The sequence below is a fragment of the Phalangium opilio genome, unplaced genomic scaffold (assembly GCF_054372755.1).
Source record: "Phalangium opilio isolate 3A_F unplaced genomic scaffold, DU_Popi_V2 ptg000105l_1, whole genome shotgun sequence".
Taxonomy (NCBI): domain Eukaryota; kingdom Metazoa; phylum Arthropoda; class Arachnida; order Opiliones; family Phalangiidae; genus Phalangium; species Phalangium opilio.
The window spans coordinates 6,467,242-6,480,880 of NW_028324207.1; the positions used below are offsets into that span (position 1 = coordinate 6,467,242).

A 13,639-nucleotide genomic window follows, 5' to 3' on the forward strand; every position below is an offset into this window, starting at 1 on the left:
CGAGCCTGAGGAAAATTCGGTCAGAAAGTTTCGCCAAGAAGCTTAGCTACTGAGAGAATTGGGAACTACCGGACGGTGTTAGTAGGCGTAGAGGGATTAAGGTGGTTGGTTATGGTTCAGAGAGACTGGAGAAAGAATTTCACCTACACTAGTTAAGTGCAAAGCCCGGCTGAGATATTCTTATTATAAACTTCTCAACTCGTGCATCGCGCTGATTAGTCACGTATCTTGGTTCTTATATGTGTAGGTCTATTTAGTGTTAGAGTTTCGTGCACTTTAAATATTATGAAAGGACCATGGCATTACCAGTGAGAAGCTACACTCAATACCGTAAAATATACCGAAAATATCGAGTCTTGATGATTTGCTTCCTATTCTTACAGCTATTTTAAAAACTAAAAGCATTGCGGTCTTTGGTTAAATCATTAATAAGTTGACAAAATATCAAAAAATCAAAAATATGGGTCAAAGAGGCTTTTAATGTTAGTTTTGGTTACTGCTTTGACGACCATAATTTAAAATATGTCGAGTTATTGAAACCGTAAGTGTACAGCCTGTCTATAGGGCATAGTGAAACAGTATTCTTAATGTCAGCAAAACCACTTTGAATGTGAAGCAAGCATTTTTACATTTCTGCTGCCATTTTCAACGGCACCGTAGGATAATATTTTTAAGCATCCTACCACCCAAGAGTACTTAACGTCTAAGCACAATCTAAAGCTTCCTAGGTAAAACGGTTTGGGTTGGGCGTGGGCACATTAGCCAGTATATCAGGACTTAACACTAAATAGGTATAAATGGTTCTCAAGCTCACAACAATCACATTATAGTTTTAAATGTCACATCGATTTCGAAAAACTTATGGTTGTTTTATTGCATGTTACCATTGTATAATTTGAAATTAATGCCCTTTTTGGTATTAATGAATTCTTTTAAGGCCACCATTCCGTCGAGAAATAATGGCCACTTTAGGTAGGTTTGACATTGCCAAATATAATTTGGGAAGACAATAGGTTTTATATTGAAATTTATGGTTAACCGTATATACGTCGACGCTTAGATAGACGCCCCTGGTCTTTTACAAATCTCGTTAATCACACGCGTCTTCGAGCGAGAGTAATATTTTCGCGAAATAATAAAGAAAAAGAAACCGGCTTTCACGGCAAAATGGGCCAAATGAGATTTTCCTTTTTCTTCCCTTTTCGTTGTCGTCCTGTTCCTAGCAAAGAGAATGTACCAAAAGGAGTCAAAGATTAGACATTATATTGTATCCCTGAGTTTTAGTGTTCTCATTCCTGTGAGTCACGTGATCGCGTAATATGCGTCGTGTGATTGGTAGTCATGTTTCTGTATTTACCTCTTGTACCTTGAAATTTAATATTTAGCTTTATTACGATATAATTGATTAGAGTTTTTATATTAAGAATCAGAGCAAATTTATATTAATTCGTTTCAGTCCTTAAGCAGACGGCATATTACAAGCAATGAGAACCAATCATTAGAATTCTGATGTAGTTTAGAAAAGCATGTATTTATAAGCCTTGGTCAAGACTTAATATTCCGTTCCTCTTTGTATATTCTCCTTGTCTCTTTAAAGCATTCTTTTCTCAATCTCTTTCTTGATTTTTATCCGAGACAAAATATATTCGAATTTAATAAAATTAGCCCGTTGTGAAGAACGTGTTTTCTTCGAAATGAGAAAGAAACGCAACTCGTAAAAAAAGCAAAATTGGAATAAAATTCATTTTTAACATTTTTTAGTTTTCAATTCTTTCTTGTTAATAGATCTCGACTTAATTCTTTTCAATGATATTTCCAAGAACTTAATATTAAATCCTAGAAAAAACTCATTGTTTTTCATTCAAAAATTTTCGTTTAAGGAAAGCTTAGATTATCATGAAAGTTGTGAACTTCTAAATAGTGGTCGGCGTTTGGACAAGATAATCCACAGAATTTTGGTTAATCAGTTATCCATGGATAATAATCAGATAATTATTCGTGATTACATTGCATTAATCATAGACTTCCCGTGGATAATTTCAAATTATGGATAAAGATAAAACAAACAGATATTATCCTATCCAAATGCCGACCACTACTTCTAAATGAATGCCCTAAGCAAGAAAATAGGATTCGGAAAAATTATTTTAAGAATGCTTTTTCTTAGATCAAAGATGAAGTAAGAGTCAGAAAACAACCAAACCTAGGTGAATTAGACCTGCACCATAAGTTATCAATAGGGAAATTAATATTGAAGAAAGTCGCTAAATTTGACATGTACTAAATTTCGGAAGCTTGAATTTCCCTAACCCCGAAATCACCCGCTAATTCGGATTTGAAGTACAATTAATTACCAACAAAACGGTAATTTAATAGTTCTTAATAGGCTCAGTGAGAAATTTAATTGGCAATTATACCATTTTTAAAAAAATGGGTTTATTTCACACCTTCAGCTGAAACCGCCGCAAAATCAAAAGTAAAATAGCAATGCAGAGTAAACGCAATGTTAGGACATGACATTGAATAACAGCTGATTGTTTAATGTGTTTATAATAACAAGTTGACCCTGTTACATTGTTCTTGCTTTTCCAACTACTAAACACAAAGAAACTCATAGAATTATCCTCATACATCTTACAAACAAAAAAATCTCCCACTGCCCTATGCTCCCTTCAAAATCATTCCGAATACTACCTTCGTATAACAATAAACAGGGGTTTTTCGTAGGTCCTCCGCAGCACAGTCGATAGCGGGTCTGCATTAAACACTGTGGATTGGACCAACATGGCGGTTTTAATCCTCGATTCTAACCCGAAACATTTTCTTCCCTGAAATATGTTCTTTTAGGACACGTATGGTCAGTGATGTCAACTAAATGGAAAGCAGTTGTAGATTCTCTCAGGTCACGTGAGACCATCATGAAGCCATGGGAGTATTATAAAATCCAGTGATAAGCAACGTTTCTGTTGCTCAAAAAGTGATCGTTTTGTCCATTGACAAGAGGGCAAGCAATGTGTTAATAATAAATGCGTTAACACCAGGGTTGTTGATTTTTGGATTTTTTAAAAAAAATCAGTAAAATCGATTTTTTTGATTTAAATCGGATTTTTTACTTTTATTGATTTATTTGATTTTTTTTACTTTTATTGAGCTACTAGCTAGTAAATTATCAAACTGAAAACTTTTGAGTAAAAATTAACCAAAAGTAAAATAACCATGAGATTTAAGCAGCTATTAGATATTTTCTACTGAGTTATTCTTATTGTTACTATTCAAATGCTTGTACAAAAAGACTAGCTTGACCGCTATTTCATTTCTTAGCCTATTTCAAATCTTACTCGAGTTAAAATTGACCACAGGAGTGGTAAGACAAACTGCAGCTCTTGGAAAAACTTAAACTGAAATATGCCAAAACCATGATTGTTTTTAATTTTAGGTCTTTTCTAGTTAAGTTCCTTAAACTATTTCTTGGAATCTTAGAAAACATTTTTTTAAAATAAAAATAAATACTTGATTTTAATCAAATGATTTTTTTAAAAAAATCTAAATACTTGATTTTAATCAAATGATTTTTTAAAAAAAATCTAAATACTTGATTTTAATCAAATGATTTTTTAAAAAAAATTGCTTGATTTAAATCCAACTGATTTAAATCAAACAACCCTTTTTAACAGTACAAGTAGGTGTACCTGTGAAGTTGCAGGATGACGGCATCAGTTTTTAGAGTGTCGAAGACGGCTAACCGATGACAATTTATTTCACATGTTTACTTTCTTCAATATATAAATCCAAGATATCATGCAATTATGAAAGGGCGATACCCTTGAAATAATAATTCACCTAAATGTAATCATTCATCGCATAGTGAAAATTTTGAAAGACGGTACGTTACACGCCGCCCGTTTCCCATTCTAATTAGTAGCTAATTTTTCCTATGAAGGAAATGATGCGTAAAGCTGGGAAGCCTGAGATATGGGGGGGAGACAGCAGCGGAGTGCTTCTGAAATATTCATGAAAATCAAACTTTCATTGTCACGATGCGGCCCGGGCACAATTTTTATTCTTTTTTAAAATCATCTTTCCGATCTCTGCAAAGCCCTTTCCCCAGTCCGATAAAAGTGACGTCTTTAATAAAAGATGACTTTTCGCTTCGTCTCAAAATTAATATTCAAACAATGATATAACGCAAAAGGAAATTTACACGCTTAGCAGAAAAATGTCTCGGAAATATTCCACGATAAACATTTATTTTTGGTATTCAATTGCGTTTTGTGTTGTGTATTAACTTTATTATTGTTAACTTGAACATTGATTAAGTATTAGATTTATTTGTAATCGTTGCATGAGCCAGAATAATCCAATCCATTAGGGTCACTATGAAAAACGGTTTTATCTTGATGGAAGTAATTTATTTGAAATAAGCCGAAATGAAAACCAATCAAGGCGTCTCATTAGACAATATAGAGATTCACTCTTCAATAGTGGTCGGCATTTGGATAGGATAATATCTGTTTGTTTTATCTTTATCCATAATTTGAAATTATCCACGGGAAGTCTATGATTAATGCAATGTAATCACGAATAATTATCTGATTATTATTCATGGATAACTGATTAACCAAAATTCTGTGGATTATCTTGTCCAAACGCCGACCACTACCCTTCAACGTGTAAAAAATTTACCAGATATCTTATTAGCTCGCTTGAATAAACGTTTAGAAATAAATACATTTATCCTACTAGACTGGATCTAGTAGGTATAATCTGACACGCCTTTTCCTACTTAGCCACCCCCGACATCCTTTGAAAGAACGACCTGAACTATGACGTACTCAATGAAGCTTGTAATTTATTCCTATTCTAAAAAAAAGAGATATAATTATGAACTAAATGGCACCGTTTTAAAATTTCACGAACTCTCAATGAAGTGAAACCAATTAGACTTGGTCACTCCGTAAAAAATTGTCAATAACAAACAGTAATAAATTTTTACCTCTCCGAGTGACGATGACGTCACGGAGAGGTTTTACACTGAACGTGTCTGTGGGTGTGTCTGTCACCGCGTTCGCAATTTCCGGACCACGTTCGCAGTACACAGAAATTCCGAAAACTTTACTTCATAGCTTTATCTACCTTATTTAACACCAATCATTAACTAGTCGTCACACCTTCATCTGCTGACTAACCGCCAATTCTTTCACTCAATATCCTCAGTATTTTATGGCTTCTAACAACAACACCATGCACTAGTCTTTGTCTATACCACATGCACACCAATCTATCCTTATTGGCTTCTAACAACCAACATCTACTGGTCTTTCGTCTATGCCACATAGACACCAATCTGCAACATTGGCTTCCAACACCACCAGGCATTCATGGGTGCATGTTATCTTTTTAAGCTGCTAGAGATATTTTATCTTTAGTGTGGACAAACGTTAGCAATCTTGCTGGATAATTTAGTGTATTGTTGAGGTGTAACGAGTGGGTAATGTTTATAGGTCAATCGAGTTGTCAATTTTGAACTCTTAATGACATTTGAATAATTCGTTATTTAAATTTTTTACGTCTGTAGTGGCTTATCAATAAATAGCAAAAGGAGATGATCTAAAAGGACATAGCTTTCCAGCCTAGGAATGAGGGTAATGTGTGTCAGGTTATCTCTAACGAACGTCTCATCTCGAATGTTCCTAAAATCTGGTATCCCAAGGCTAGGCCGAATGTATTTACTGTAGAGTAAATGGTAGTTGAACACCCAAAGTTTTTCTCTCCTAACATTTTTTCTCGGCGCCAACTAACAACAGCCGCGGAAAGCTGGGTCTCACTAAAAAAATTTCACCCCCCTTAAAAAAGGTACGAATTTTTACGAAACTTTTGTTGAGCTTTTCGGCCAATAGAGACGTAGATCCGCTCGCGTATATCTTAGGCGATCGGAGTTTACGTTATGGCGAAGCAAGTTAGGTTTAAATGTATTAATTTAGAAATGGATAAAGGGCTCTCAAAACAAACTCAGAGTATTTCCGTGCCAGAAAAATATAATTCCGTCGGCTTCTAATTATGTCGAATTAATCACCCTCTTTAAAAACGTTTGCACTCCACACGATACACCGTTGCTATAAAAAACGCAAACACCGTGCATTTGGATGAACCCTCCATGCTTGAACTTACTCGGATAAAAAAATTAACCCCGCCTGTTTAACTTCACTCTCCACCGCTGTGGAGCGCTGCTTCAAAAGCTCGTTCTCGGTCGTGGCCGATATTTTAGAGATTTTATCTCTTCATTCACGCGAGCTCCGTTGGGAACTTTAAAAAGCTTAACGTCAGAACTTTCAGACACAGAGGCTACGGCAAAAAATCTTACATAGGAACTTGGTGTAAGATTATTCTACTTGTGTAAATAGCAATAGTTGCATATTCAGGTAATTAAATGGGTCTCGACTCGGATAGGTAATAATTTGGTTTCCTAACTTGTCCTATTTATATTCAATATGAAATCCCACTCGGAAACGGAGTGTGCTGGCCTAACGAGTGACATCGTCGTTATGGAAATGGAAATATTTTCAATTAGCTATTACAAAGTCTACTAGACATTAATCAAAAATGTCTTGATTAGAATCAAGACCTGAAAAGTATCGATAAGACTGAGGTTATCACTTGACTGAAGGATCAGATATTAATTTTTCTTTTTAATTGAAACTTAAAGGCATGCTTAAGAAAAAACAACGTTCCATTACCGTTTTCCGTTGAAATAACTTATTTTACTGGTAATCAATTTCAAAAATTTACTTATCTCGGCTTTTCGACCACAATTCCATTCCCCGAAAACATTTTATCATTACATTAATTACTTTTGAGAGAGTACGTGTATGGTTTTGCGTTTTAAAAAGGTTCCTTAAGACATTACATCCCCATTCGTCCTGGCACGCTTTGCAGTGGAACATTTTATTTATTCTAAAAGAAATGGCGGTAAGATTTTTACTCGCGGTTTTGCAAAATGATGTAATATCAAGTGTACTTTAGTCAACCGTCGTATTGTTCTTTCTCATAGTTCAGGGCATGATCATTGTTACTCCGCAATTTCTCTCTTTAGTTTCTAACAATGGTTAGAGACTATTTGATATGGCATGTAACAACGTTATATACATTTGTAAATTCTAAGTAGCACAAAAGGAAAAAGAATCCAATTTTTTTATATTTTGGTTTGAAATAAATAAACTCATGATAGTAGTTATAAAGAACTGAAACTCAAGGGAATGACACCGGTAATGAGCAGCAAAATGAGAGGAAAGTTTGCTTCAGGTTACCAGAGGGAGATGGTAGTGAAAATAGTAATCTGGAATTTTGTTCCTTCAAATCTTAATATAATCATGAAAAATTCAAGTGAGGTGAAAGATTGATTTGGCGTGAACGAGTGGTCCGTGAAAATAGCAGATAACAGCGAAAAAATTCCCTTGGATCATAGCCCACTCGATCCATGCTCACGGAAGAAAGCTGCTCGCGCTATAGTCTCGAAAGGGTTATATGGAGCTTTTAACTATTTAAAGGCTGTTTTCATGGCTAAACAGACCACTATTACAGTTTTTCTTGTTGTTTTATAGCTTATTTTGACACGGTATCTCCCAAAAGTAATTAATTTTACTGTAACAATGTAATGATAAAATGTTTTCGGGGAATGGAATTGTGGTCGAAAAGCCGAGATAAGTAAATTTTTGAAATTGATTACCAGTAAAATAAGTTATTTCAACGGAAAACGGTAATGGAACGTTGTTTTTTCTTAAGCATGCCTTTAAGTTTCAATTAAAAAGAAAAATTAATATCTGATCCTTCAGTCAAGTGATAACCTCAGTCTTATCGATACTTTTCAGGTCTTGATTCTAATCAAGACATTTTTGATTAATATCTGTTCCTTCAGTCTTCATTTTAATTAAGATTGTTAAGAAACTGTTTTACATTTTCAAAATCTGCACTAAGCAGAAACATATACAGGGTGTTTGTGAAAAGTCCATCAATAATGAAAGGGCGTATTTACTGGGCCATTTTGAGTCGAAAATGTTCTATGACATTTTGCCGTCCGAGCCACGGTTTTCGAGTTATGATTTGAATATTTTAGGGATGACCCCTTCATTAAATTAGCGCTGTCTTAAAATTTCTTAATTAAATTTAAGGGGTCATCCGTAAATTACTCCAATCATAACTTGAAAACAGTGGCCCGGACGGAAAAATGCCATTGAACATTTTCGACTCAAAATGGCCCAATAAACACGCCCTTTCATTATTGATGGACCTTTCAGAAACACCCTGTATAAAGGTGACCGTAACTTTAGCTCAATCAAACATTTATTTGTAATGATACTTCAAAAACAAAAACTTAAATCATTAGAAGTTTGTAGTCTTATGATAATTAACGTAATACAATTTTTTACAATCGTTTATTCAAACGCGAGGCGCTCCCCTAAAAATTCCAGAAATAGGACCAAATTGAAAATTTTACACAATTTTTAAAAACGCTGATTTATGTCCGTTTAAGCTTTAGCTCAAAATTTTCATAAGCCCAATATGAAATTCGGATATCCTTAAAACTTCACAAAGACGATCCGTGATTGTCAATTTCAAACTTTTTGTAGCATTAACTATCGTCTGTTTGATATTAAGCTTAAAACCTTAAACACAATATAGCCAGGGCTACCCTAAAAGTCCACAAAGATGTTTCAAGATTGCTAATACGCCTAAAAAGTACCCTCTTCAAAATATGTAGGCGGAGAAAAGAGAGCGTGATCGAGTGGGCTATGCTAGTGGGAATTTGGGTAGGAAGTCGCGGAGGTTGGGAGTGACTTGGGACTCCAGGCATAGCCCATTCCATCACGCACTCGACAACGCAAAGCAACTCGCGCCAGCGTGTGAAATAAGGTGGTGACACAGGACAAATGAACAGTATAAAAATTGCTTGGTCCAGTCCAAAATTTAAATCGGAGGAACAGTGGTCCACGAGACTACTAAGAAAATTGAAGGGAAACTAGAGTCCACACATTAAAATAATAATATTTTAATTATCCACTTCTTTAGTTTAGCAGACGACGTGCTCTGGTCAATGGTCACGGACCAGTTTATTTATTGCAAGTCAGGACTCGGGAGGGTCGCTGGCCTAATGTCCAGTTTAAAAAAATCCTTATTTCCCACCCTGCGATGTGTTGCGCGTGATCGAGTAGGCTATGCTCAGAGAAAAAGAAATCTTCACTTCAGTCATAGCCCACTCGAGCAGCCGCAGTGCAGCGTCCAGTAGCGCGGATCGAGTGGGCTATGCTTCAGTTGGGAGTCCTGGGAATGAAATAAGCACAGAACACTGGACATTGTGCAATAAAATTTTATAATGTCCCATAAATATTTTAAACACTAAGGGGGTCACTGGACAGTTGACCAGTAAATTTTTCCGAAGTTCTGATAGTTTGATTTTGAAGACGCGGCACAATTTTTGCGCACTCCAGTGGACAATGTCCTATAAATTTTCCAGTCAAACAGGGGGTCGCTGGACACACGTCCTATATATATTCTACCCTGATTTGAGCAAATTAGATATCGGTATCCTGAATTAACTAGCGCTACTGTTATCTATGTTGACGATAGCGCGTCATCGAGTAGGTTATGCTCCGGGCAAAAGAAATCTTCACTTCAGTTCAGCGTGGGAAATAAGGCGGTGGCACAGGTCAAATGACCAGTTAAAAATTAAATCGGAGGGGGTCAGTGGTCTACGGGACCACAAAGAAAATTCTAGGGTATTAAACCAGGGTCCAGACATTATCTCAACTATTTAAATTCCACTTCATTAGTTTACCAGACAACGCGCCCTGGTCAATGGTCATAGACCAGTATATTTATTCCAGGCTGGCCCAATGTCTAGTTTGAAAAAAAATCCTTATTTCCCACCCTGCTTCTGTTGGGAGTCCTGGGGCTCCTGAAGGCCATGCATATGACAAAGATTCATTTCTTATAAGCGAGAATGGCCAACTTTGTTGTGTAAGAGGCAGCCTGGCAGCCCGGTATTTGTTTACTACTAACCTGTCAGGTTAGAAGTTAATACAGCCCTTTGAATTTAAATAATTAGAAATGAGAAATGTCAGACAGTCAGACAACACATTTTCTGGTTACCCTGATACTGTTATCCAGACTTTCCCTCTAATATATTTTCCCTGACCTTTAAAAAGGTCCATTTTCACTTTCCCAGACTTTTACCTGACTTTTCAGGCCCATTTTCAATTTCCCAGACTTTTTAGGACCATTTTCAATTTTCCAAACTTGTCCCAGACTTTTCAGGCCCATTTTCAATTTTCCAAACTTGTCCCAGACGTTCTAGGCCCATTTTCAATTTTCCAGACTTGTCCCAGACTTTTCAGGCACATTTTCAATTTCCCAGACTTGTCCCAGACTTTTCAGGCCCATTTTCAATTTCCCAGACTTTTCAGGCCCATTTTCAATTTCCCAGACTTGTCCCAGACTTTTCAGGCCCATTTTCAATTTTCCAGACTTGTCCCAGACTTTTCAGGCCCATTTTCAATTTCCCAGACTTGTCCCAGACTTTTCAGGCCCATTTTCAATTTCCCAGACTTGTCCCAGACTTTTCAGGCCCATTTTCAATTTCCCAGACTTGTCCCTGACTTTTCAGGCCCATTTTCAATTTCCCAGACTTGTCCCAGACTTTTCAGGCCCATTTTCAATTTCCCAGACTTGTCCCAGACTTTTCAGGCCCATTTTCAATTTCCCAGACTTGTCCCTGACTTTTCAGGCCCATTTTCAATTTCCCAGACTTGTCCCAGACTTTTCAGGCCCATTTTCAATTTCCCAGACTTGTCCCTGACTTTTGAGGCCCATTTTCAATTTTCCAAACTTGTCCCAGACGTTTTAGGCCCATTTTCAATTTCCCAGACTTGTCCCTGACTTTTCAGGCCCATTTTCAATTTCCCAGACTTGTCCCAGACTTTTCAGGCCCATTTTCAATTTCCCAGACTTGTCCCTGACTTTTCAGGCCCATTTTCAATTTCCCAGACTTGTCCCTGACTTTTGAGGCCCATTTTCAATTTCCCAGACTTGTCCCTGACTTTTGAGGCCCATTTTCAATTTTCCAAACTTGTCCCAGACGTTTTAGGCCCATTTTCAATTTCCCAGACTTTTCCCTGACTTTTTTGGCCCATTTTCAATATCCCAGACTTTTCCCTGAATTTTTAGGCCTAATTTCAATCGAAAAAAGTTATTAAATGAATAAATTTATATGGTTTTAATTATGTTGAAATGAAAGCTATTAAATCCATCTCTTTGTCATTCGGCTCCGTTAATTTCTGAAACTTACCAAAAACTAGTGTATTACATATTTAACCAAAAATTTATGTTAATTAACCAAACAAAAAACGTTATGAAATAAAGAGCCTGAGAATGGATCCCCTTAAAACCAGAACCAAGACCTGTGAGTGTTAGTTTGAAACAATTTTTGAAAATGAACACTTTCGTTTCTTTGATATTTACCTACAATAATTTCAGAAACTTTGAAGGCTTAGTTGCAGAACTACTGTAACACTGAACAGTGTGTTACACATTAAACATAAACCAAAATAAATATAATTTTAACTATACATCGTGTTATAAACGCCTTTAAAAAAAAACGCGCCCTCAAAATACAAAAGCTACGTTAGTATGTCGAAAATTAAGAAAACATGTTAGAGAACCAATGAACAGCAATCTTTTGCACGTTTAATACAAAATTTAAATTTAAATAATGCAAATATAGAATGTTATTAAATGAAAGACTATATAGTATATACAGTTCTGTTTGTCATTATTTCCCTTGAAAAGTTGTCGCTAGCATTCAGCCAGCGGAGGGTTCATCATCAAGGTGTAAAATTTACCACTACAGCTGATTGATGTGTCCTAGCTGTCACAGATAATAATATAGTAATTAATTGATCTACCAGTAAGATTAATAATTAATTTGAACATACCAACAGTATTCGTATTGTCTAGCTTTTATCTCAACCGAAGTTAATGTTGCCTATTCCTATAACATCAACAGACAACATAACGGCAACGCTACCTTGACCGAGGCTTAACGAAATTAGCTTAGCGAAATTCGTTAATAATAAAATATTCTGTCTGCTTTTAAATTTAAAATTAATTTTAGTAAATTTCATTGACGTTTTTTGTTGTGAAAACAATAAAAATCATACGTAATTAGCCTCCAGTTTAATTCCAAATCCAAAATTTTAATTTTAACCGACAGCTCAAACGCCATGTTTTTCTTGCTTAATATCCCGCTAACGGCGTGAATCACGACACAAACGCCGTAAGTCCAATATAAAAAATGAGGGCTAAAATGCTTGTCTCTAACAGTGGTAAAACGCCGTAATTCCAATACCCAAAACAACGTAAGTCAAAGTATGTGTTAATAATGATAAAAATCAATACTTAAACTTAATTTATCTTAATGAAACTAAGGGAAGGCACATCTATGGACTGTTATCTTTAATTTAAGATGGTTCCCAAACGTAACGAATGAATAGTTTTCTTTATACACGATCCCAATTAAGGTCATTTTTCAATAAAATCCCATGTTATCTCTATGGAACAATATAGTATCTTTCACCAAATGTCTGATTAATTTTATGGATTCTAAAACCACCCTTAACAACTTTTTTCTTTATAGAATTAACTATTAGTTGGATCTCTTTGAAATTTTAACCACAAAATTAGGGCCCGAATTTTAGTTCACTGGCAAAATTTCAAAGCTGCAAACACAATACGAAAAAAGTTACGGTCAATCAAAAAACCCTCCTTTAGCATTAGAGGGAGTATCAGGTCTTATCTAAGAGAGCGACCGCTCTCCTAGAATACGGATATTTTTGCATTTCTAATATGTTTTAAGAATATCCAGAGGGAATGTAATAAACTGATATATTTATGTTAAAATATCACCATCTCGATTTACCGAAGAGAAACTAAGGAGAAAACTAAGCCTGGCCCGAGATTTAGATTAGTGGATAAGTTATGGAAGCCAGAGAGAGTCTTTGCCTAGTCTGCTTGCGTTCCTCAGTCTTATATTTTAGGGTTAAGGTAAAAGGAATCTTTACTGTCACCCATGACGGAGAGATCTAGGTGCAGAAGTGGTAGTCTCAGGCATGAAACTAACGTTGAATTGAAAGGCGTATGGCCGATATGTAAGCCCATATAAACGTATGAAAAAATACAGCTTCAAGCAGCCATTTTTGACGGCGTCTTAAATAGAGGATGGTACGAGGAGATGGATATTTGGAGAAGAAACTTTCACGAAATAAGTTGAACATTTTTCCCGATTCTAAAGTCAAGATATCATGAGATTAGAGGAAGTTAACATTATTTAAACGTCACTATAGCTCGAACCGATGAAAAATTTAATTAATCAAGTTGGGAAACCAAATTGAACCTCTCCGAGTCGAGACGCTATTAAGAGGTTTTACTTAAATAATAATTTTAATCGTCATTAAATGTTTAAATCGTTTTAAGAAACTTTATTCCTAAAATCATTTTAAACATAGCTATTGTTGACGTTTGAATTGTAGCGTTTGGATCTTTAAGAATGTTTGGTAATTTAGGATATATAAAGCGATTGATTCACAATAAA

The 13,639-nt window shown here is 35.6% G+C and overlaps 1 protein-coding gene and 1 long non-coding RNA gene across 2 annotated transcripts in view; both read right to left on the bottom strand.

Annotated features, from left to right (window-relative positions):
* The window catches only part of LOC149628471 (solute carrier family 12 member 2-like), a 220,973-nt gene that overhangs the window by 6,420 nt on the left and 200,914 nt on the right, over positions 1–13,639 (bottom strand). The gene's annotated exons all lie outside the window — the stretch shown is intronic.
* LOC149628472 (uncharacterized) lies at positions 11,703–12,841 on the bottom strand. Its single transcript, XR_016374338.1, has 2 exons — positions 11,985–12,841; positions 11,703–11,917 (listed from the first exon to the last, which is right to left on the bottom strand). It is a non-coding gene; the product is annotated as an uncharacterized LOC149628472 (long non-coding RNA).